Raw genomic sequence first — 21,378 nt, 5'->3', positions numbered from 1 at the left:
TTGATAAGTTTATGGAAGGGATGGTATGATGGGAGAGCCTAATTTTGGCAATTGATCTTTGATTATCGCCAGATAAGTATGCCCAGTGGTTGGTGATGGGATGGGATCTGAGTTACTGCAGAGAATTCTTTCCTGAGTGCTGGCTGGTGAGTCTTGTCCACATGCTCCGGGTTTAGCTGATCGCCATATATGGGGTCGGGAAGGAATTTTCCTCCAAGGCAGATTGGCAGAGGCCCTGGAGGTTTTTCGCCTTCCCCTGCAGTGTGGGGCATGGGTCACTTGCTGGTGGATTCTCTGCAGCTTGAGGTCTTCAGACCACAATTTGAAGACTCCAATAACTCAGGCATAGGTTAGGGGTTTGTTACAGAAGTGGATGGGTAGGGTTCTGTGGCCTGCTTTGTGCAGGGGGTCGGACTAGAGGATCACATTGGTCCCTTCTGACCCTAGAATCTATGAATCTATAACAACCCCCTCCAGCCCCTCTTCTCTGCTCAGTTCCTTTTTCGGGCCAGGAGGTCACCTGATCTCTTTGTCTCCAACTCCTTCAGTTGACACGTTTGCAGGGAAGAGGCCCAGGCCATAAGTTGCTAGGAGACAGAGTGTCAGGCATTTAGGTGCACTGGCCCTTTGCTCTGCCAGATACTTAAGAACTGCCTAGAGGACACTGAGGCACCAGGGAAAACATTAAGAACATTCCCAGTTCGTCACATCTCTCCCCCCCTTTGAGACCGAACTGAGCCAGGTCACTCCAGCCAGTGACCTGGGGAAGTTTGAACTCACCAACGTTCCCATGGATACCCCAGCATCTCTCCCATTCCTCGGTGTGAGTTACACCAGGACAGTTCAGTCTCACGCCCTCCCTTAGGTTGAGTGTGCTTGATGGCACTCGCAGGCTGCATGTGGGAAGGTTTATGCGGCTTGAACCCTTTTGCTACCCCAATACCCCTGGGGTTCAATCTGGGACAGTGTTTTCTCCCAGCAGTCTGGGCTGCGATTCGGGCTCTCTTGGTTAAGAGCTCCCATCTTTGCCTTGGCCAGCTCTGGGCTTGGGCAGCCGCTTTTCACCATGTGGCCCAGATACAACACCTCTGCCATTCCCACCTTACACTTTCCAGCTTTTACCGTCAGTCCCACCTCCTTGAGGCAGCCCAGCCCCCTCTTCACCTGGGACATCTGTTCCTTCCAGGTTTGGCTAAAGATGCACGTTATCAGTGTCTGCCAGGGCCAAGTTCTTCATCACCCTCTGCTTGTCTAAAATCTCCCGAGGCCTAGGCATGGGGTCGGCATCGGACACTGTGATGGCTTTAAGCTTCTCATAGCCCCCATAAAACCAGATTATTTTGTCTTCCTTGGGGATCAGTCCCACTGGTGAGGCCCATGGGCTGTAAAACAGCTGGATCCCATCTAAAGCCTGGATCTTTTTTACCTCTTTTTCCAGGATCTGGGTTGCTTTTTCAGTGACTTTGAAAGGGGAACACCTGATGGGGAGATTGGCTCCCACTTCAGGGAAGAGATCCACTAGGGGTTCTTCCCCCTTCTCCTCCCAATCCTCCCCTTCTAGGTCCAGGGGTCCCCTCACTATTCTCCCATTCAGCAGCTTGAGAGGAAAGAACCCAGTGGATTTCTGGGGCTGCCTCCTGATTCCCCCCAGTTCTACTTCCCCTTGGGGAGCCCATTCCCAGTACAGGAATCCCTTCACCCACAGGACTCTGTCCCTGCAGCCTTCCCCAAGGGGGCTTGCAGCACTGTGGCCAGCAAGTTCCCTTAGCTTCTCCAAGGAGGGATCCCTCTGCAGCTCAGTCTGGGATTCAGCTGCTGGGGCAGGTAAGTGGGACCTGCTCCCTCTCACTGGCTGGGCCTGGGGTTACAGTCCCCCTGAGCCTTGTCCCTGATAGCTCGCTCTCTGCTGTGTAATCACTTCCCAGCAGCATGTCTGGACCAGGCAAACCTGGTTGGCAGCCAACCTGCCCTGCCTGGGTGTCCCCCCACTCAGTTGGGGTCTCAGCTCCCCCCATGCTCAGCGCTGCCCTTGCTGTCCCAGTGGGGACAGGCAGCGAGCTCTCTGCTCTGGTCCCAGCATCAGAGCCAGCGTGAGCCCCCTCTCCGGTGTGCAGGGGAGCGGGGAGCATCTCTCCCTCCCACTCAGCCCTAGGGGGCTGGTTATAGGTAGGCAGGTATCCTAAGCCCAGCAGTCCCTCCCCCCTGCCAGCCAAGTCATTTGCATTTTCACTGACCATTTCCATCCTAGCCAATTGGTTCCCTGGATTTGAATTCAAATCCTCAGCCCTTACAGGAGCGGGGCCTGGATCCTGTCCCAAGGGGAGACAGTAACCCCCCAACAGGGCCTTCCAGCCGATATCCTGGAGAACCCCACTGACCAGCCAGCCCAACCCCTCCTGGGTCTGCACAGGGATTTGAGACAGAGGCAGGGCGAGGGGCTTAACCTCAGGGACCTTTACCCAGGTCCCACAGTCCCTCAGCATCTGGGGCTGCACCACCACAGTTCTCTCTATCCCAGTGTCTCGCCCCCGCAGGCGTGTTTCCCCACTGACCCTTGGGCAGCCTCCTATGTCTCTCCACTCCATCATCACCAGTCCATGGTGCTGATGCTTCTCCTGCAGCTTTTCCTTAGCCTTTTCCTCCCTCTCAAGGTCCTTTCGCTCTCTCAGAATCTGCTTCAATCATATCTGTCTCCAATCCACTGATGGGGAACCCGATCGTGAAGAGACTCTTCTGGGTGGGGACCAGACTCTCGGGAATGCCTGGCTGCTGCTCCAGCTGCTCCCAGATCCTCTTGCAGCCCCATCTGGGTGAGGAATTTGCTCCTCAGAGTGGTCCTCCTCCTCCAACTGCACGATTAACTGTGCCTTGGTGAACTTCCCCGTGCGTAACCCTCTCTTTGTGCACAGGATCACAATGTCCTTCTCAAGGAGATGGTGATAGGCCATTACTTCACCGTTCCCAAGTGGCTCTGGACTCACAGACCTGTGTGCTCTTGGCTCCCCCATGGTTTCCAGGAAGAACCCCTGGTGTGCCAGCCCCTTCTCGTGATCACCACCTCTTTGCCAGGGTCGAGCTGCAGACTCCTCCGCCCCTGGGACTGCTCCTGCAATCCCCAGAGGGACCCTGCTACTGCAAAAATCCTCTCTCCCCGGGCAGAGTGGCAAGCTCCTCCGCCCCTGAGACTGCTCACTGCAGTCCTCAAGGGGAACCCGTTACTCCAACAGTCCTTCTCGCTGGTCACACACTTCCAGAGGTTAACTGCCCCCTGAAACCGTCCCTCTCTAAGCTTTCAGCATACCTGGTCCTCATTATCCCCCCTTTGTTTTACTGCTCCCCAGTCACTTACTGCAAGCAGCGCCATTCACGGGGTGTAGTACATCCCACCTCTGCCACCAGTTGTCACGGAGTCACCGGGTGATGCTCTGGAACTGCTCCCCACAAAGCCAGTCAGGACTTTGAGGAGCCTCCTCTCCCTTGGAGCAGACTTGTTCAGGGCAAGCAGCTCACACGTCTTTACCTCCTGGGTCTCTCCTTGGAGCATTCAGCATTCTCTACCCCTCCGTGCGCTTCCCACAGTGATCCTGCCCCAGCAGGGTCCTGGGGAAGCCACAGGGCCCTGCACCCCTACTTTGCAGTCAGACGTGACTCTCAGCCAGCCAGTAAAACAGGGATTTATTAGATGACAGGAACAGGGTCTAGAATAAAGCTTGTAGATACAGCGAACCAGACCCCTCAGCCGGGTCCATTCTGAGGGGCAGTGACCAGACCCCCATGTCCGCCCTCAGCCAGCTCCAGCCTAACAACTCCCTCCAGCTCCTCTTCTCTGCTCAGTTCCTTTTCAGGGACAGGAGATCACCTAATCTCTTTGTCTCCAACACCTTCAGTTGGCACCTCTGCAGAGGAGGGGCCCAGGCCATAAATTGCTAGGAGACAGAGTGTCAGGCACTTAGGTACACTGGCCCTTTGCTCTGCCAGATACTTAAGAACTGCCATGGGGACACTGAGGCACCAACACAGTACTCAGAGAAAACATTAAGAACATTCCCAGTTTGTCACATGAGGGTACTGGGGAGGAGCCGTTTCTGCGAGGGCGGGGTGCTGGGTTCCCTCTCCAGCTCTGCGAGGGGACTGGGGAGCGGCCGTTCCTGAGGGGCGGGGCGCTAGGTTCCCTTCCCAGCTCTGCTAGGGGACTGGGGAGCAGCCGTTCAAGAGGGGGGGCGGGCGCTGGGTTTCCTCCTCAGCTCAGCGAGGGGACTGGGGAGCGGTGGTTCCTGCGGGGGCGGGGCGCTGCCTTTCCTCTCCGGCTCTGTGATGGGGGGACTGGTGAGCAGCCATTCCCGCGGGGTCGGGACGCTGGGTTCCCTCCCCAGCTCTGCCAGGGGACTGGGGAGTGGCCGTTTCTGTGGGGACAGGGCGCTGGGTTCTCTCCATGGCTCTGCGAGCGGACTGGGAACCGGCCGTTCCTCCGGGGGCGGGGTGCTGCATTCCCACCCCAGCTCTGTGATGGGACTGGGGAGTAACTGTTCCAGCACGGGAGGGGCGCTGCCTTCCCTCTCCAGCTCTGTGAGAATAGTGGGCAGCAGTCGTTCCTGCGGAGGAGGGGCGCTGGGTTCCCTCCCCGGCTCTGCCAGGAGACTGGGGAGCAGCTGTTCCTGAAGGGGCAGGGCTCTGTCTCCCCTCCCCAGCTCTGCGAGGGGACTGGGGAGTAGCCATTCTAGCGGGGGTGGGGCACTGCGTTCCCGAACCAACTCTAGAAGGGGACAGTGGAGGGGCAATTCCAGCGGGGGCAGGGCGCTGGCTTCCCTTCCCAGCTCTGGGAGGGGCCTGGGGAGTGGCGGTTCCAGCGGGGGCAGGGTGCTGGCTTCCCTCCTGTCATAAACAGATGGTTAAGGGTTAATGTCACTTTTACCTGTAAAGGGTTAAGAAGCTCAGTGAACCTGGCTGACACCTGACCAAAAGACTGATCGGGGGACAGCATACTTTCAAATCTTGGTGGAGGGACGTTTTTGTTGTTCTGTTTGTTTTATTCTTTGTTCACTCTTGTGGCTAAGAGTGACTAGATGTGCAACCAGGATTTCTCCAATCTTTCTGAATCAGTCTCTCATGTTTCAAAATAGTAAGTATAGCCAAGAATCGTGGATTAGTCTTCTGTTTGTTTTCTTAACTTGTAAGTGTGTCTTTTGCTGGAAGGATTTTTACTTCTGTTTGCTGTAACTTTGAATCACAGGCTGGGGATGGGGGAGGTCTCTCTAGGCTATATAAATCTGAATACCCTGTAAAACATTTTCCATCCTAATTTTACAGAGATATTTTTAAACTTTTATTTCTTTAATTAAAAGCTTTCTTTTTTAAGAACCTGATTGATTTTTTCCCCTTGTTTTAAGACCCAAGGAGATTGGGTCTGAACGTACCAGAGATTGGTGAGGGGAAAAGGAGGGGGGGAAGGTTAATTCCTCTTTGTTTTAAGATCCAAGGAGTTTGGATCAGTGTAGCCTCTCAGGGTAACCCAGGGAAGGGAAAATCTGGGGGAAAAAAGAGAAGGGGGAAGGCTAATTTCTCCTTGTGTTCAGACCCAAGGGGTTTGGGTCTCGGGTTCCCCAGGGAATGTTTTGGGGGAACAGGAAGTGTGCCAAAAACGATATTTTTGGCTGGTGCCACCGTACCAAATTTAAGCTGGTAATTAAGATTAAAAGTGATCATGCAGGTCCCCACTTTTTGGACGCTAAAGTTCAAAGTGGGGAAAAAAACCTTGATACCCCCCCAGAATGGACCTTGCCTGGGCAGACTCGCTGGGGTAAGAGCACAGAGTGTCAGAGGATGCTAAATCCTCCAAGGAAAGACCCAAGAGGTGAAGACGTGTGAGCTTCTTGACCTAAAAATGTCTGTTCCAAGGGAGAGGAGGCTCGTCAAAGTCTTGATTGGCTTTGTGGGGCGCAGTACCAGAGCATCGCCTGGGGACTCCGTGACCATTGGTGGCAGAGGTGGGAAGTACTGCACCCCGTGAATGGTGCTGCTTGAAGTAAGTGACTGGGGAGCAGTAAAACAAAGGGGGGATAATGAGGACCAGGTGTGCTGAAGGCTCAGAGATGGATGCTTTCAGGGAGCAGTTAATCTCTGGGAGTGAGTGACCAGCGAGAAGGACTGTTGGAGTAACGGGGTCCCCTTGAGGACTGCAGTGAGCAGTCTCAGGGGCGGAGGAGCTTGCCACTCTGCCCGGGGAGAGAGGATTTTTGCAGTAGCAGGGTCCCTCTGGGAATTGCAGGAGCAGTCCCAGGGGCAGAGGAGTCTGCAGCTCGACCCTGGCAAAGAGGTGGTGATTACGAGAAGGGCTGGCACACCAGGGGTTCTTCCTGGAAACCATGGGGAGTAAAGAGCACACAGGCCTGTTAGTCCAGAGCCACTTGGGAACGGTGAGGTGATGGCCTATCACCATCTCCTGTAGAAGGACATTGTGATCCTGTGCACAAAGAGAGGGTGACGCATGGGGAAGTTCACCAAGGCACAGTTAATCGTGAGGTGGAGAAGGACCCCTCTGAGGAGCAGATTCCTGACCCAGATGGGGCTACAAGAGGATTTGGGAGCAGCTGGAGAAGCAGCCAGGCATCCCCTAGAGTCTGATCCCCAACCAGATGATGGTTTTCACGATCGGGTTCCCCATCAGGGGATCGGAGACGGATGGGATGGGAGCAGAGTCCGAGAGAGCAAGAGGAACGTGAGAGAGAGCAAGAGTCTGATGAAAAGCTGCAGGAGAAGCAGCAGCACCATGGACTGGGGATGGTGGAGCAGAGAGACATAGGGGGCTGCCCAAGGGTCAGTGGGGAAACACGCCTGGGGTGTCAAGACTCTAGGACAGAGAAAACTGTGGTGGTGCAGCAGCAGAGGCTGAGGAGCTGTGGGACCTGGGTGAAGGTCCCCAGGGTGAAGCCCCTCGTCCTGCCTATGGCCTGGATCCCTGTGCAGACCCAGGAGGGGTCTGGCTGGCTGGTTGTTGGGGTTCTCCAGGATATCGGCTGGGAGGCCCTGTTGGGGGGTGAGCGTGTCTCTTTGGCACAGGATCCAGGCCCTGCTCCTGTAACGGCCGAGGGTTTGAATTCAAATCCAGGGAATCAATTGGCTAGGATGGAAATGGTCAGTAAAAATGCAAATGACGTGGCTGGCAGGGGGGAAGGGCTGCTGGGCTCAGGATACCTGCCTACCTGTAACCAGCCCCCTGGGGCTGAGTGGGAGGGAGAGATGCTCCCCAACCCCCCTGCACACCGGAGAGGGGGCTCATGCTGGCTCTGATGCTGTGACCAAAGCAAGGAGCTCGCTGCCTGCCCCCACTCGAACCACCACTCCCTAAGTCCCAACCACAGCTGGGAAGGGAAGCCAGCGTCTCGCCCCCGCTCGAGTGGCGACACCCCACACCCCTCCCAGAGCTGGGGAGGGAAGGCAATGTCCCTCCCCCGCTCGAACCGCCACTTGCCAGGCCCCTTGCAGAGCTGGGCAGGGAAGCCAGCGCCCTGCCCTTCCTGGAACTGCCACTCCCGAATCCCATCCCAGAGCTGGGGAGGGAAGCCAGTGCCCCACCCCTGCTTGTACCACCACTCTCCAGACCCCTACCAGAGCTGGGGAGGGAAGCCACCTCTCTCATAGGAACCTCTCCTTGTAACCTCTCCTCATGGACTGTACCGCACTCAGGTTATCCATGTCCCTTGGCCTCCGCAAGGAGGGATCTTTCTGCAACTTGGCCTGGAACTCAGCAGCTGGGACAGGGATGGGGACCTGCTCTCTCTCGTCGGCTGGGTCTGAGGCCGCAGCCTCTCTGAGCCGTGTCCCTGGGCGTTCCCTCCCCAGCAGGTTAGGGTCCTGCACCTCGGGCACAGTACCTTCTGTGTTGTCAGGGTGCAGTGCCCTTCGCTGACTCTGACTACGGGTCACGACCAGGGCACCCCTGGCGTTGCTTGGCCAGACCTCTCATGTTTACGCTGGTTGTCCCACTCTTTCAGTCCTTGCCTCCTCTACTTGAGCTCTTCTTGTCCCACACACTGGTTAATGAGACTCTGAAAAAAGAAATCACACGGCCCCCTTTATTGCATGACAGTTCTCTGACTCCTAATCAGCAACTAGGTCCCGTACAGTGAGAGGTTATTTAAAAACTCTGCTCACTGTGATACAGCATGGCCAGAGGGTAGCAGGAGAGTGATCCTAATTGGATCCAGGAAGTGGGTGGGTAGAAGATTAGCCACATTACCCAGGTTTGGATCTCATCCAAAATACCATGCTGCCAACCAATCCTTTAGCAGTTAAACTAAATGTTTAGAAGAAAGAACAAATGAAAGAATGAAGTTAATTCCATCCTTCCAGACAATTCTTTAGCATCTAAACTAAAGGTTTAAAAGAAAGAAAGACAGAAAGCATTTAAATGGAAAAGCAGTCAGATACATTCCAAAATGGATATATCAGGTTCTTAGCAGTACTGATGAGTTGCTGGCTTGAAAGTGGATTTCTTTCTAGCAGGTTCCTGCAGGGATTGGTTCTTGGCCCTGTGCTATTTAACATTCTTATCCATAACTTAGAAGAGAGTACAAAATCATCACTGATAAAGTTTACAGTTGCCACAAAGATTGGGGTTGGTGGTAATTAATGAAATGCCAGTAGATTCAGGCTCCATCACTGAGAGTCTGGGAAGTTGTCCCAGCCCTGGCTGGAAGGTTATTTCCTGTTCCACAAAGAGGGGAAGTTCCATTCCCAACTCCTGTGCCTTGAAATTAGGACCTATCTGACACTACACCCCCATATTCATCATAGTGGTATGATTATAATATGATTAGGACATAATTATGATCTATTTTGTACAAGATGCATCATGTGTGGTGTCACTGGAAAAGTTCTGATTTGCTGAATATGATTATCCTATTTGTGTGCACATATCATGTTCGTATCTGAAGTTATGGATATTGACTCAGGGCTTGTCTACATCAGAAAGTTGCAGCGCTGGTGAGGGAGTTACAGCGCTGCAACTTAGGAGGTGTACACATCTGCAGGGCACCACCAGCGCTGCAACTCCCTGTTTGCAGCGCTGGCCGTACTCCCGTTTTGTCTCGGGTGTAGAGGATCCAGCGCTGGTGATCCAGCGCTGGTAATCAAGTATAGACACTTACCAGCGCTTTTCTTGACCTCCGTGGAATAAGCAGGTATCCCAGCATACCTGAGGAAGCCTCTGGTAATCAAGCTGGTCTCCTTCCCCGGCTTGCTCTCGCGTTCCCCGAACCCCGAGCAAGCAGGTCTCCTTCCCTGCGGTTTGCAGGGTGGTTCCGGGAACGCGAGAGCAAACCGGGGAAGGAGACCAGCTTCGCCGCGGTTTGCTCTCGCGTTCCGCGAACCACCCTGCAAACCGCAGGGAAGGAGACCTGCTTGCTCGGCGATTCGGGGAACGCGAGAGCAAACCGGGGAAGGAGACCAGCTTCGCCGCGGTTTGCTCTCGCGTTCCCCGAACAAGCAGGTCTCCTTCCCTGCGGTTTGCACGGTGGTTCGCGGAACGCGAGAGCAAACCGCGGCGAAGCTGGTCTCCTTTCCCGGTTTGCTCTCGCGTTCCCCGAACCGCCGAGCAAGCAGGTCTCCTTCCCTGCGGTTTGCAGGGTGGTTCGCGGAACGCGAGAGCAAACCGCGGCGAAGCTGGTCTCCTTTCCCGGTTTGCTCTCGCGTTCCCCAAACCCGAGCAAGCAGGTCTCCTTCCCTGCGGTTTGCAGGGTGGTTCGCGGAACGCGAGAGCAAACCGCGGCGAAGCTGGTCTCCTTTCCCGGTTTGCTCTCGCGTTCCCCGAAACCCCTTGAAGCCGCCCAACAGCGCAGCAGTGTGGCCACATCTAACACCACTTGCAGCGCTGGTTGCTGTAAGTGTGGCCACTCTGCAGCGCTGGCCCTATACAGCTGTACTAATACAGCTGTAACAACCAGCGCTGCAAAATTTTAGATGTAGACATGGCCTCTGTATCTGTATTTCAAATGTGCTTACTCTGGGTAACACCCACAATGAGCCTTTCAGGTACAACAATCAAGAAGCCAGACAGTGCTGATGGCTCAACAAAGACAATGGACTGTGGAAGAGCTTAGCCTTCCTGTGAATGTTTCAGCCAGCCTATGAGTCATGGCTACTATGACTCAGCAGGGCCTGTGACCAGACCACATGACACTAAACTCCATTTTAGTACCTGTATTTTTCCACAAACTGGACTAGGAACTGAGTTTGGAACAAAAGGTTCCCACCATATGGAAAAGCTACATAAGGTGGGGTGTGACATCATCTCTTGGCTTCATTCCCCACACAAGAGAACTTCTGGAAACACCTGAGAAACAAAAACGGATGTGGGGGAAGTGCTGCTCCCAGGATCAAGAGATTTCTAGCTTGTATATGGAAACTTGGGGGACTGCTTGTACCATCAGTCAGGGTGAGAAACTGCTAATTCAAATTCTATCCATCTAGTATGTTAGGCTTAGTCTGAGTTTTGGTTATTTGCTAAATAATCTGCTTTGATCTGTTTGTTATCACTTATAATCACTTAATCTATCTTTCTGCAGTTAATAAACTTGTTTGATGCTTTATCTTAACCAGCGTATTTTGAGTGAAGTGTCTGGGGAAAATCTCAGCTTGTTGTGCACATCTGTTCCATATCGAGGGGAAGGGGAACTACATTAATGAGCTTGCATTATAGAGATCCCTGTGCACTATAAGATGGTATCATTCTGGATTTATACTACAGCAAGTGTGCAAGGTTGGGGAGTGGGAAATTGGCTCTTGTCTTCTATCTGTCCTTGAGTGGCTTAGGTAAAGCACTCAGATAGCTTAGTTGGCTGCATGGAGCCACCTGCTGTTGTGTTGGGTGATAACAGGCCCTGGAGAGGCTGGCGAAATCTCCAGCAAAGCAGTGTGAGAAGGGCCAGCCCAGCGTGAGGGTTAGAGGACACAGCAGTTCCCAGAAGCTCCACAAACTGCCTCCTGGGGGTGACAACCCATCACGCCCTACACTACACAAGTCTCAACAGGTTTGTCACATGCTGTCCCCTCCCTTTCTCCACCCGAGATATTTCCTGCTTCCCACCACCTCTAGCAATTCCCACCCTCTTATGCATTTACTGCTCCTCAACCTCCAAGCAGAGCCCGCCACCCTGATAATCTCTTACCTGAGCCAGCTCCATTGCAGCCATTTCCTTGCCCCTGGGAGGACGAGATGATCTGCAGCGAAACATGGATGTTATTCTCTGGCCTGCCAGGGTGAAAAGGGCAAGGTGTGAGAATTCAGACTAGGCTTTTGTCCATTCCACAAGCCGATTCCCCCCAGCTTTTTCCCTGCTAATGCACATTCTAGGTTCTGGCACACTGTGAAGCACAGAGTGACCTTATTCCAGTACAGGCCTAGCCCCCTCCCACCAGGCTGTAACCCTCTGACACATGGGGAAACCCTCCCAGTAACAGTCTCTCTCTTACACGTATCAAGTTTGCGGACAACACCAAGCTGGGAGGGGTTGTAAGTGCTTTGGAGGATTGGATTAAAATTCAAAATGATCTGGACAAACGGGAGAAATGATCTGAAGTAAATAGGATCAAATTCAGTAGAGACAAGTGCAAAGTACTCCACGTTGGAAGGAACAATCGGAGGCCAGAGAAGAGCAGAAACAAAGGAGTCACTTTGGGGGATTCTCCCTGTCATTGTCCCCAAGGCAGCTGTCTCAGGTTTACAAAGGTGTTTCACGTTCCAGCCTTTATACAGTCTCTCCTGGGAGTGCCCTTTTCATGGACTAGGCCTAGTTTTAGTTTTTGGTAGTTAACAATCTTGGTTTATTGTTCATCTAACCAGTATGTGTGGATTGAAGTGTGTTGGAAACTCTGCTTGGGATAACAAGCTGGTGCATGTCATTTTCCGCTGATGAAATGACAGACTTCATATGAGCTTGTGTCGTTCAGTAGCGTGCTGGACAGTGCAAGATGCACATTTCTGGGGGAAAGTTGGGCACTTGAGAATTTGCTGGTTTTCTCCTGAGGTGTAATTCATGAGTGGCTGTCTAGCAGCACTCAATACTGTGTAGCTGGGAGTGAGTTACATGCTGGAGACTGTGTGTTAATTGGCCAAGAGGGGCTGTTCTCGCGGGAAAACAGTGGAAAAGGCACCTCATGCTGGAGGACTGAGGGGACAGCTATTTAACAGTCCAGATTGTACTCTGGGTAACGTCACAGACACTCATTATGACAGAGCCTCTTACAACACAGAGAAAGTAAATCCATCTCCCAGAAATCGAAGACTCCAGACAGAGGGCAAGTGTCCCTGGCACTGCTTCTTGCTGACAGAGAGGTTCAGAGACAGTGCGAGAATCCTGGGGAAGCTGGGAACAGGAACCATGGGCTGGCGGGGTTCGGTGAAGAAAGGGAACAGGAAGGGCAAGGGTATTACTGAATCCAGGATCTCAGCAGTGCTAGATGACAGGATAGCACATAGTGCAGCCCATTGGAAAACACAATCCCAACTATACAAACAAAATGATGGGGTCTAAATTAGTTGTTTCCACTCAAGAGATGGATCTTGGAGTCACTGTGGATAGTTCTCTGAAAACATCCACTCAATGTGCAGCAGCAGTGAAAAAAAGTGAACAATGTAGGAAATAATTAAGAAAGGGATAGACATGACAGAATATCTCATAGATCATATTTGTAAAAACAGCAAATAAATCCATGATACACCCACATCTTGAATACTGCATGCAGATGTCACCCCATCTCAAAAATAGATATATTGGAATTGGAAAAGGTTCAGAAAAGGGCAACAAAAATGATTAGGGGTATGGGACAGTTATGCCAGACCTAACCCCCAGTTTCACTTGAGCAAACAGGAGATATTTGACACTGTGCAATACGGCTCCTGTGCTCTGTTCCCAAAGTGTTCTGCAGCAGAGGAGGGTCTCTGGTAGTATGTGTGTCACTGGCCTCTTGGGGTGATGCTGAAACAGGACAGGGTACAGATGGTATTGTGGGGGTGGCGTGAACCTTCACTCTTCATTTCCCCTTCCAAGAACAGAAGGGACAGGAACCCTTACCCAGCGAGGTCACAGTCTCATAGTTCTCCTGCATGACATCCCAGTAGAGGGCTCTCTGAGTGGGGTCCAGCAGAGCCCACTCTTCCCTGGTGAAATACATAGCCATCTCCTTGAAGGTCACCGGCCCCTGAAAGAGCAAGAGTCCAACACTAAGGACTTGCTGCCCCACTCACAGCCCCACTATTTGTGGCGGAGAGGAGTGAATCAAATGGAAGCTCTGGGTGGATCATAGTCAGGAGAGTCCCACCTCGACCTGGCTCAGAGTATCCAGCAAATGCCAGGGTGAGGGGATGAAGAGAGAGCCCCTTATCTCTCCCAGCATATCCATCACCCCCCTACTAGCCACTGGCTGACACAGGAGATGGAGCTCCTAGCAGGGTCCAGGGAGAGCTCGCTGGTAGGATGTCCAACACCCTCCTCATTGTGAGGAGCGGGATATGAAGGGAGAGGCAGCTCCAATAAGCCTGACTCATGGGTGTCCCCTTTATATCTCACAGCAGCTGCTGGTTAGTGAGGTCAGGCTCCAGCACTAGGATTCTGGTCAGTTTGACTAGCTCCATGTAGGTTGGTTATTTTCTCTCTTCACAAATTAGGGCATTTCCACCTCCAAACCTCCTGGGTCTGTTCCTAGAATCTAGGCCACTTAGTAAATAACTCCCAGCAGGTCTGCCACACCCTGGCCTCCTCCTTTCCCCACACTGTGAATTTCCTGCCCCGCTCCAACCTCCAAACCAGACTCTGCAAACCTTCCCACCTCTGGTGTATTTGCTCTCCCTTTCCTCCAGCAGGAACCCACCAGCAACCCCCCGATAATCTCTACCTGGACTGACTCCACTGCAGCCATTTCTCCTCCCTGTCCCACGCCAGGCTGGGATGAGCTGGAGCAAAACACGGACGTCATTCTGCAGCCTGTCTGGGGGAGAAGGGTAGTTGTGGGAGTTTCAGAACCGGTTTTAGTTAATTTCACACCATAATTCCCCCAGGCCCTTTCCCTGCAGACAGACACCCTAGATTCTGTCATGCTGGGAAATGCTCAATCTGTTTATTACAATTTAGACCTGGCCCCTCCTGCCAGGCTAAGTCCGCAGACACATTTTTAACCTCCCTTCTCTCTCCCCTCACCCCTTCTCTGAACACAAGGCTAGAAAAGAGCAGAACCAAAGGAGTCACTGTGGGGGATTCCCTCAGACACTGACCCCACAGCAGCCACACCCCAGCAGGGGGAATATGGAGTCAGGAACCGGCTTTTGCTCTGTCTGATACTTGTTTTGTTCACTGGAAAGTGGTTCTGCCCCAGGATGCAGCAATACATGTGTCTGGGTGGACTAGAGAGCTGGAAATCTCTCCCCCACATTCATTTCTCCCACTGCCCCTTTCAGTCTCTCCTTCCCTTGTCCTCTCTCCCTGCCCCTCTGGCTGGGACAGTCCCATTCCTGGGGGCTTTGCTCTCCCATGGCTGGATTTCCTCCTGGCAACTGCTAATGGGAGGAGAAATGAGGTGGTGGTGTTTGTGCAGAGTCACTTTCTTGCCAGACCCTAGGACATTCCCTGAGGTCTTTCAGTTACCTGGAGACTCTGGCTCAGAATTTAGTAGTAACAGGGCCCAGGGCTGCCCTAGGGGGCTAGGACCAGCTGCAGAAAGTCATCCCCTGGGCCAGGCAGAGAAGAAGCTTTAATTAAGGTCACTTCCCAGCACAGAGCCCCACTGGGGGAGCAGCAGCTGCCAAGCCTGGTCTCCCAGATCACAATGGAGGCTGCAGTCTCTGACCCAGGAAGCTGAACCCCAATATCCTGAGCAGAGAGGGACAGAGCGTTTGAGCAGCTTCCCTCCTTTAGCTCTCTGGGGAGAGCAGCTAATGGGAGCCCCTTCTCACAGGGAGAATGGCTGATCTCATTTGACCCACTGTCCATCTGGAATCACTCCTTGTCTTTCCATACAGTGACTCTGGATTAACAATGGTCTCAATGACACCGGATTTCAGAAAGAATGAGTCCAGAATGCTGTGGAAAAGACCATCGTGTGGCAGTGCTGACTCCCTTCCCACCTCCCTCACCCCCGCAGATCTAGGACAAGGACTGGGGGCACAAATTTTCCAAACGGAACCGAAAGTTCCTGCAGTTTTCAAAAGAGGAGAAAAGCAAAATCTGTGATTTCACACTAACAGTGTTTGCTAAGTGGACAGAAAGTTATCACAGTGACAGGGCACGTGACTGGGGAATGGACTTGGTGACCTGGTGACTAGGAGCCAGGACTCTGGCACAAGTTGACCAGAGAGAAGGATCATGGTTAGCAGCAGCCCCCAGACATCCCTAGTACCCAGAGCCCAGACCCCCCAGCCAGGGGCCCTAGACACCCCCCAACCAGGGGCCCATCAGATATTCCCTGGGACGCAGCCCCGAGTCCCTGGCCAGGGACCCCAGATACCCCTCAAAGCTCCACCGGCCAGAGAACCCCCACCACACCATGATTGCCAGGTTGGGAATCCCAAAGGGTTCCCCCCACCAAGAGCCCCCAGCAGCCAGAGACACCCTCAAGGGACCCCCCCACTGGGAACTCAGACCCTCACTGCCTGCCTAGGAACTCCCCCACCCTCCAGCACGATCTACCCTGACATTTGCCTGGGACCCCCTCCTCTGCCCAGTGTGACCCCCTGATGCTTTACAGTGGGACCCCTCACTCTGCTTCCCTGGCATGCCCTCACCTAGTGCCAGGGATCCCCTCCCCCAGCTCTGTGCACTGGGCATGGCAACAAAACCAGGAACCAGCAGGGGAAGCACAGACAGAGCCCCTGGCACAGAACCAGGCTCCCTCTAACCCTCTGTCCCGCCTCCCCAAGAGACACCCACCCCCACTGTTCTGCAGCCACCAGGCCCCAATCGATACCCACCTCTAGGACCCACAGCCTCAGGGATGGGCACATCAGAACCACCACCCCCGAAAACCCCAAACCTCCACAATCCACCAACCTAACTAGGGTACCCCCTGCCCAGCCACCCAGAGGCCTCCCCCTACCACAATGCCCCTTCAGCGGCAATGTCCCCACCCAGACACCTTCCCTGCCCCTGCAAGTGTTACCTCACAGAGTGTAAGAAGTGGCTAGAAAGTTAACACCACCTCCTGCTGGCCAGTCACACAGGCAGAGGGAGCCTGGGGGGTGCTTCTTTAACAGGAGAATGGAAGGCCTGGAGGGCAAGAAAGGTCCACGGGCTGTCACTAGCAAGTAATGGCCACCATGGATCCACCCCAGAGGCGGCTGCATCTTAGCACATTGGGAAACAACCCATCATATTCAATTAGAAATAAAACTAGAGAGAAGTGGGGCAAATGTTTGGGGTATTTTATATCAATCTTTGAGACACGCAGAGAGAACCTGTCACAAACGACATTTGATAACATGAGAGAAAACCACCAAGATCGGAGGGGATTTGATGTTGCTATTAAATAACTAGTGGAAAAAGGGGACTGTTGGACTGGATTTTATATGACTGTCCAATACATAAACAGAATGTGATGGTCCCCCCCGGCCCCGGGGCAACCATTCATGTGAGCAGTTCAGAGCCCTTTGAGGAGCTGATTTAACGGGGGGGGGGAGGGAGCTGGAAGGCTCCCTGGACAATGGAAGGGGGCAGCAGGGGGATTGGGAAATGGGGTCTGGGCAGTCTCCATGGGGGATGTGCTCCTCCCTTCCCTGCCCTGGCAGAGAACGGGAACCTCATCCCATCCCACTCCAGTGGGAGCCATGTTCTGGGGAATGATCCAGGGCAACAATTTCCCACCCAAACAAGGACAAATCCCTGCAGATAAAATGGGTGGGAAAATCCACCCCCCATTGGAGAGATTTTAAATTGACATTTGAGAAGTATGGAGAGAAAAGGGAAAATTAAAGGCAATTAGAGAGCTGATCATTGGGGGGGGGGAATCTCCCTGGATTTTATAGCCACGTGTGATAATGAGAGAGAAAAGGGGAAATCTTGAGAGAATGTGTCTGTGGGAGGAAGTGGCAAAAACAGGGACAGGATCCAGTTAACTCACCTCCCCCCGCACCCCGGGAATGTCCTGGCTGCACAGAGACTTATCTACCCCCCTCCACCCCAGTGACCTCCCCCTCCCTGCAACTCCGGCTTCTCCCCGCCCTGACACCCCACACACACCAAAGGGGGGGGCTCTGCCAGCGCCTCCCCCTGAGCTCAACTCCTGCTCCTCCCCCAAGCCCGGATTGTGCCCTTTAGCCCCGCCGACCCTGCCTCCAGCTGCCTGACCGCCCCCACCCATCAATTTCCTGCTCAGCGCCCCCCCCCCACACGCTCCCTGTTACTCCCCCGCCCCGCTCCAGCCCCGCCCCCAGCGCCCGGCGGAGCGTTACGGCTGGTCCGGACAGGGGGAAGGGAAGCGGCTTCAGCGGCTGCTACTGGGCATGCGCAGTGCCCGGGAGTAGCACATTGCTATGGGGAGCGATTTAATACACGGCCCCCGGGCTCCCCCTCGGCCCCCCCGCCGGGCCTCAGGCTCTGCCCTAGGCTACACCCCCCCGGGCCAGGCCCCGGGGTCCGCCCCCCCCCATACGACGGTCGGGCCCCAGCCTCTGCCCCCTCGCCGGGCCCCAGCACCCCCATCCCAGCGGGGCGGGCGGATCCTGCTGCAGCTCCACTGGGGCCGAGGCGGCTCCGAGGCTCCTCCCAGGCTCCCCTGGGGCAGAGTCACTTTCCCTTCCCCCAGGGTCTCTTACTCCCCGGGGGCTCCGGGTCACAATATCCCAGCGCCCTTCCCCCGCCTGCAGCTCCGGCTTCTCCCGTCCCCTCCCGCCCCCGCCAACCACACCAAGGGGAACCCCCGGGCCCCAGTCTCTGTCCCCACCTGGATCCCAGCGGGGCCAGGGGCAGGTCCTGGCTGCAGCTGAGAACAGCGGCTCCGCTCCGGCTCGGGCAGCTGCAGCGCTGCTGGCAGCACGTGGAGAACCAGGGAGCAGCTGCTCAGCCCGGGCTCCGCGTCACAATGTGCCAGAGCCCCGCCCCCAGGAGCTGCCCAGCCCCTGAGCTGAGCCAGAGTCCCGCCCCCAGGAGCTGCCCAGTGTTGGGTCTCTGGGCTTTGTTCTCCTGCCTCCTTCTTCCCAGCACAGCACCCCGCCTCCCAGCTGCTCCCTTCCTGTGTCTGCAAACACCCCACCCCGGGGCTGGCTGCAGCACTCGCTGGGGCTGTCTCCAGTGGCTGAAGTTGCCTCCATCTCTGCTTCACCTGGAGGGGAGAGAGGAAGAGAGGAGATGGTCCCAGGGTGTGAAAGCAGAATCAGGGGGCAGGGAAAGAAGGACTGTTTGGAAAGGTGGTTTTTTGCGGGCGGAGGGGGGGTGATCCAGAGGGAGTCAGAAGAAGTTGGGCACCCCCTGGGTGTCCCAATGTTGGCCAGGGATTATACAGCACCTTGCACAATATGGGGTCTGATCTCAGTCATGGTCTGTGCAGCACCTGGGAGCCCTGATGTCTGTTTCCTGATCACAGGCTCTGGGAATGGAGAGAGGGAAACCTCAGCACCTGAAGGTTAATGCAGCCCTGTGTGCAACCCCTGCTAGGGTGACTGGACAGCAAATGTGAAAAACTCAGACAGGGAGTGGGGGTAATAAGCAGCTATATAAGAAAAAAGACCCAAAAATCAGGACATCCAGTCACACTAGTCCTTGCTGCTCTCATAAGGTGTCGGCTTAGAGAGTGTTTGGCTACGCTTGCAGCTGTCCAGCGCTGGGAGTTAAAGCTGTCTTCCTACGGCTGTGTAGGGAAAGCGCTGCAGTGTGGACACACTGACAGCTACCAGCACTGCAGTGTGGCCACATTTGCAGCGCTGTTGGGAGTGGTGCATTATGGGCAGCTATCCCAGTGTTCAAGTGGCTGCAATGTGCTTTCAAAAGAGAAGGGTGGGGCAGAGTGTGACAGGGAGCATAGGGGAGACAGAGCGAGTGGATTTTTGGAGCTGACACTGTGTCAGCTCCCTGCCTTGCAAGTTCCAACCCCTTCCCCCACCCCTCTCTCATTCACTAAATGCAAATAGCTGCCTTTGTTTTTTTCGTCACAGACCAGATAAGCAGCTGCTCCAAAACAGACCCTCCCCGTGCCCACCGGGCTCCTTCTCTCCTCAAGCAAACACCAGCTGTGGGCGTTCCAAAGGGATCCCCCTGCCTCTGCTCATTCACTGCAAACAGTAACTGTGTTTGTTTTTTAGATAAGCAGCTCTGGGAGCCCCGAGCTCACAACAAAACAAACAGAGGCATCACACCAAAACAAAGAGTGTTATCTCTACTTAAAAGCATTATGGGAAGTTCCGGAGGTCAGTGACAGCGTAGTAAGATTAATCACTGTTTACACTGGCACCCCAGCTCTGCAGCACAGCGCTGTTCTCTTTATTCCCCTCGTCGAGGTGGAGTACAGCCAGCGCTGTAGCCAGGGAGATACAGCGCTGTATGTGCCTTGCCAGTGTGGACGGGGAGTAAGTTACAGCGCTGTAAAGCCACCACCAGCGCTGCAACTCTCCAGTGTAGCCAAGGCCTGAGTTATAGTAATAAAGAGCAAAGAGTGCTGTGGCACCTTATAGACTAACAGACGTATTGGAGCATGAGCTTTCGTGGGTGAATACCCATTTCGTCAGATGCAAAAATAGTCCCATATGGGCTAGTCAGGATTTCTGGTTTTCATCCAGGTGGCCTGGGTTCAACTTCTGGTGTGGGAACAGTGTAGAGCTTTTGCCCAGAGTGGAGACAGGAATGGAAAGGGATCCTGCCAGCAGGGGAGTTAGACAGTGTGGGGAGGGAATACCAGAAGTGAGGGTGGAGCAGTGGTCTGGGGGAAGATGAGGGAAGGATCCCAGCAGTGTGGGAAGTTGACAGCCTGGAGAGCACAGGCCTGGCATGGGGACCTGGAAGAGTGAATGTGTCCCTCAAACCCATCAACTGCAGACTAGGCAGGCTTGGAAGAATTACCTATTTGTTGGTAAATGTCAATTTCTGTGTAAACACACAACCCAATGGCAAAATATTTCCATCGATAATCATCAAAATTGACAGATGGGCAAAGTAAGAAATATGCTGCTTGAGAACTTACCCTGTTGTAGGAACAGCAGTGACCTGTGTGCTCTGTATAACCTGTATGCTCAAAAGGTCTGTTACACTCCCCCCCACCCTTGTCTCCTCTCCCTCTTTGAATGCCTATGAAGTAGCTTTCCCTCTCTCCTTTGTACCTCCAGTGAATGCCCTTTGCCCGGCCTGTCTGGCCAGTGGTTTGCTGTGTTACATTCCATCGTGCCTCGGGGAGACTTACCTTCATCGCACTGTCCATCACTGCACTGTGGGGACACTTACCTTAAAGGATCCTGACATCTCCACTGCCAGGCCTGTCCTGGGAGCATGAATATGGGAGTGTGTGTCACACGCCCCTACCCATCTTCTTTGGCCTATCCTGGGAGTGTGACACCCTCCCTCCTCCCTTCTTTTGAGCTTAGCTATCAATATAATACATGTGCTGTTTTCTACCAAACTCTGGGGGGTCATTAGTCCTCCCTAAGCTTATTAGCTGACCCAATTTTGGGTTATAGAAGTAACATTGTTTGATCTGTTATTGTGCTAAAGGGGGAGAGAGTTGTCTGTAAAGGAGGGTGAAGATTAAATGCATCTCCTAAGGATGGGATTTGAACCCATAAGTGCAGAGCACAATAGATTAGTAATCTATCATTTTAACCACTTGGCCACCTCGCCTGAGCTATCAGGAAAAGGACAGGAGGAGAAATCTAAGGCCGGCAGAGATAGGGACACTAAGGAGTTTTTAAATACTAAGCGGAAGCAGGGTATGAATGAGCTCCCCCCTCACATCTAGTGAGGAGCTGGGAAAGACTTCAGGAACAGACCGTGTTTGCATAGACACACCTACTCTGCCTAGCTATGCACCATGATGGGGCCGCTTCCCCAAAATGACCAGTTTGGATGGTGGTGGGTTACAAATCACTTTAGGATTGAGTGGAATGAAATGTTATTCTCCTTCCTGTATGAGTGAGGGCAGCAGAACATACCTAGTCCATCCTGATGGAGGGGTAGGTGGGTGAGGAATAGCTTTTATTGGACTGCAGAGAAGTGATTGATGTCACCCTAAACCAATGGTCCCCAAACATTTCACACTGTGCCCTCTTAGCCATGGCTGTGGCCTCTCCGAAGCCACTGTCGAGAACCGTGGCTGGGAGTGGGGCTTTTGCTTGCTGGGGAGTGGGGTGCAGACAGGGGTAGGGGGTCGAGGCCAGACTGGAAGCCAGAGGCCTAGGCTGAGGGTGGGGTTGGG

At 53.9% G+C, this 21,378-nt stretch overlaps 1 long non-coding RNA gene and 1 pseudogene across 1 annotated transcript; one reads left to right on the top strand and one right to left on the bottom strand.

Annotated features, from left to right (window-relative positions):
- Nucleotides 1-21,378, top strand: part of LOC127037821 (zinc finger protein 436-like) — a 714,289-nt pseudogene that overhangs the window by 358,938 nt on the left and 333,973 nt on the right.
- LOC127037884 (uncharacterized) lies at nucleotides 11,168-13,919 on the bottom strand. Its single transcript, XR_007770508.1, has 3 exons — nucleotides 13,891-13,919; nucleotides 13,071-13,197; nucleotides 11,168-11,248 (listed from the first exon to the last, which is right to left on the bottom strand). It is a non-coding gene; the product is annotated as an uncharacterized LOC127037884 (long non-coding RNA).

The sequence above is a fragment of the Gopherus flavomarginatus genome, chromosome 20, assembly GCF_025201925.1.
Source record: "Gopherus flavomarginatus isolate rGopFla2 chromosome 20, rGopFla2.mat.asm, whole genome shotgun sequence".
Classification (NCBI taxonomy): domain Eukaryota; kingdom Metazoa; phylum Chordata; order Testudines; family Testudinidae; genus Gopherus; species Gopherus flavomarginatus.
The sequence above is the reverse complement of the archived record's forward strand: the minus strand, read 5'-3'. Positions and strand labels throughout refer to the sequence as shown.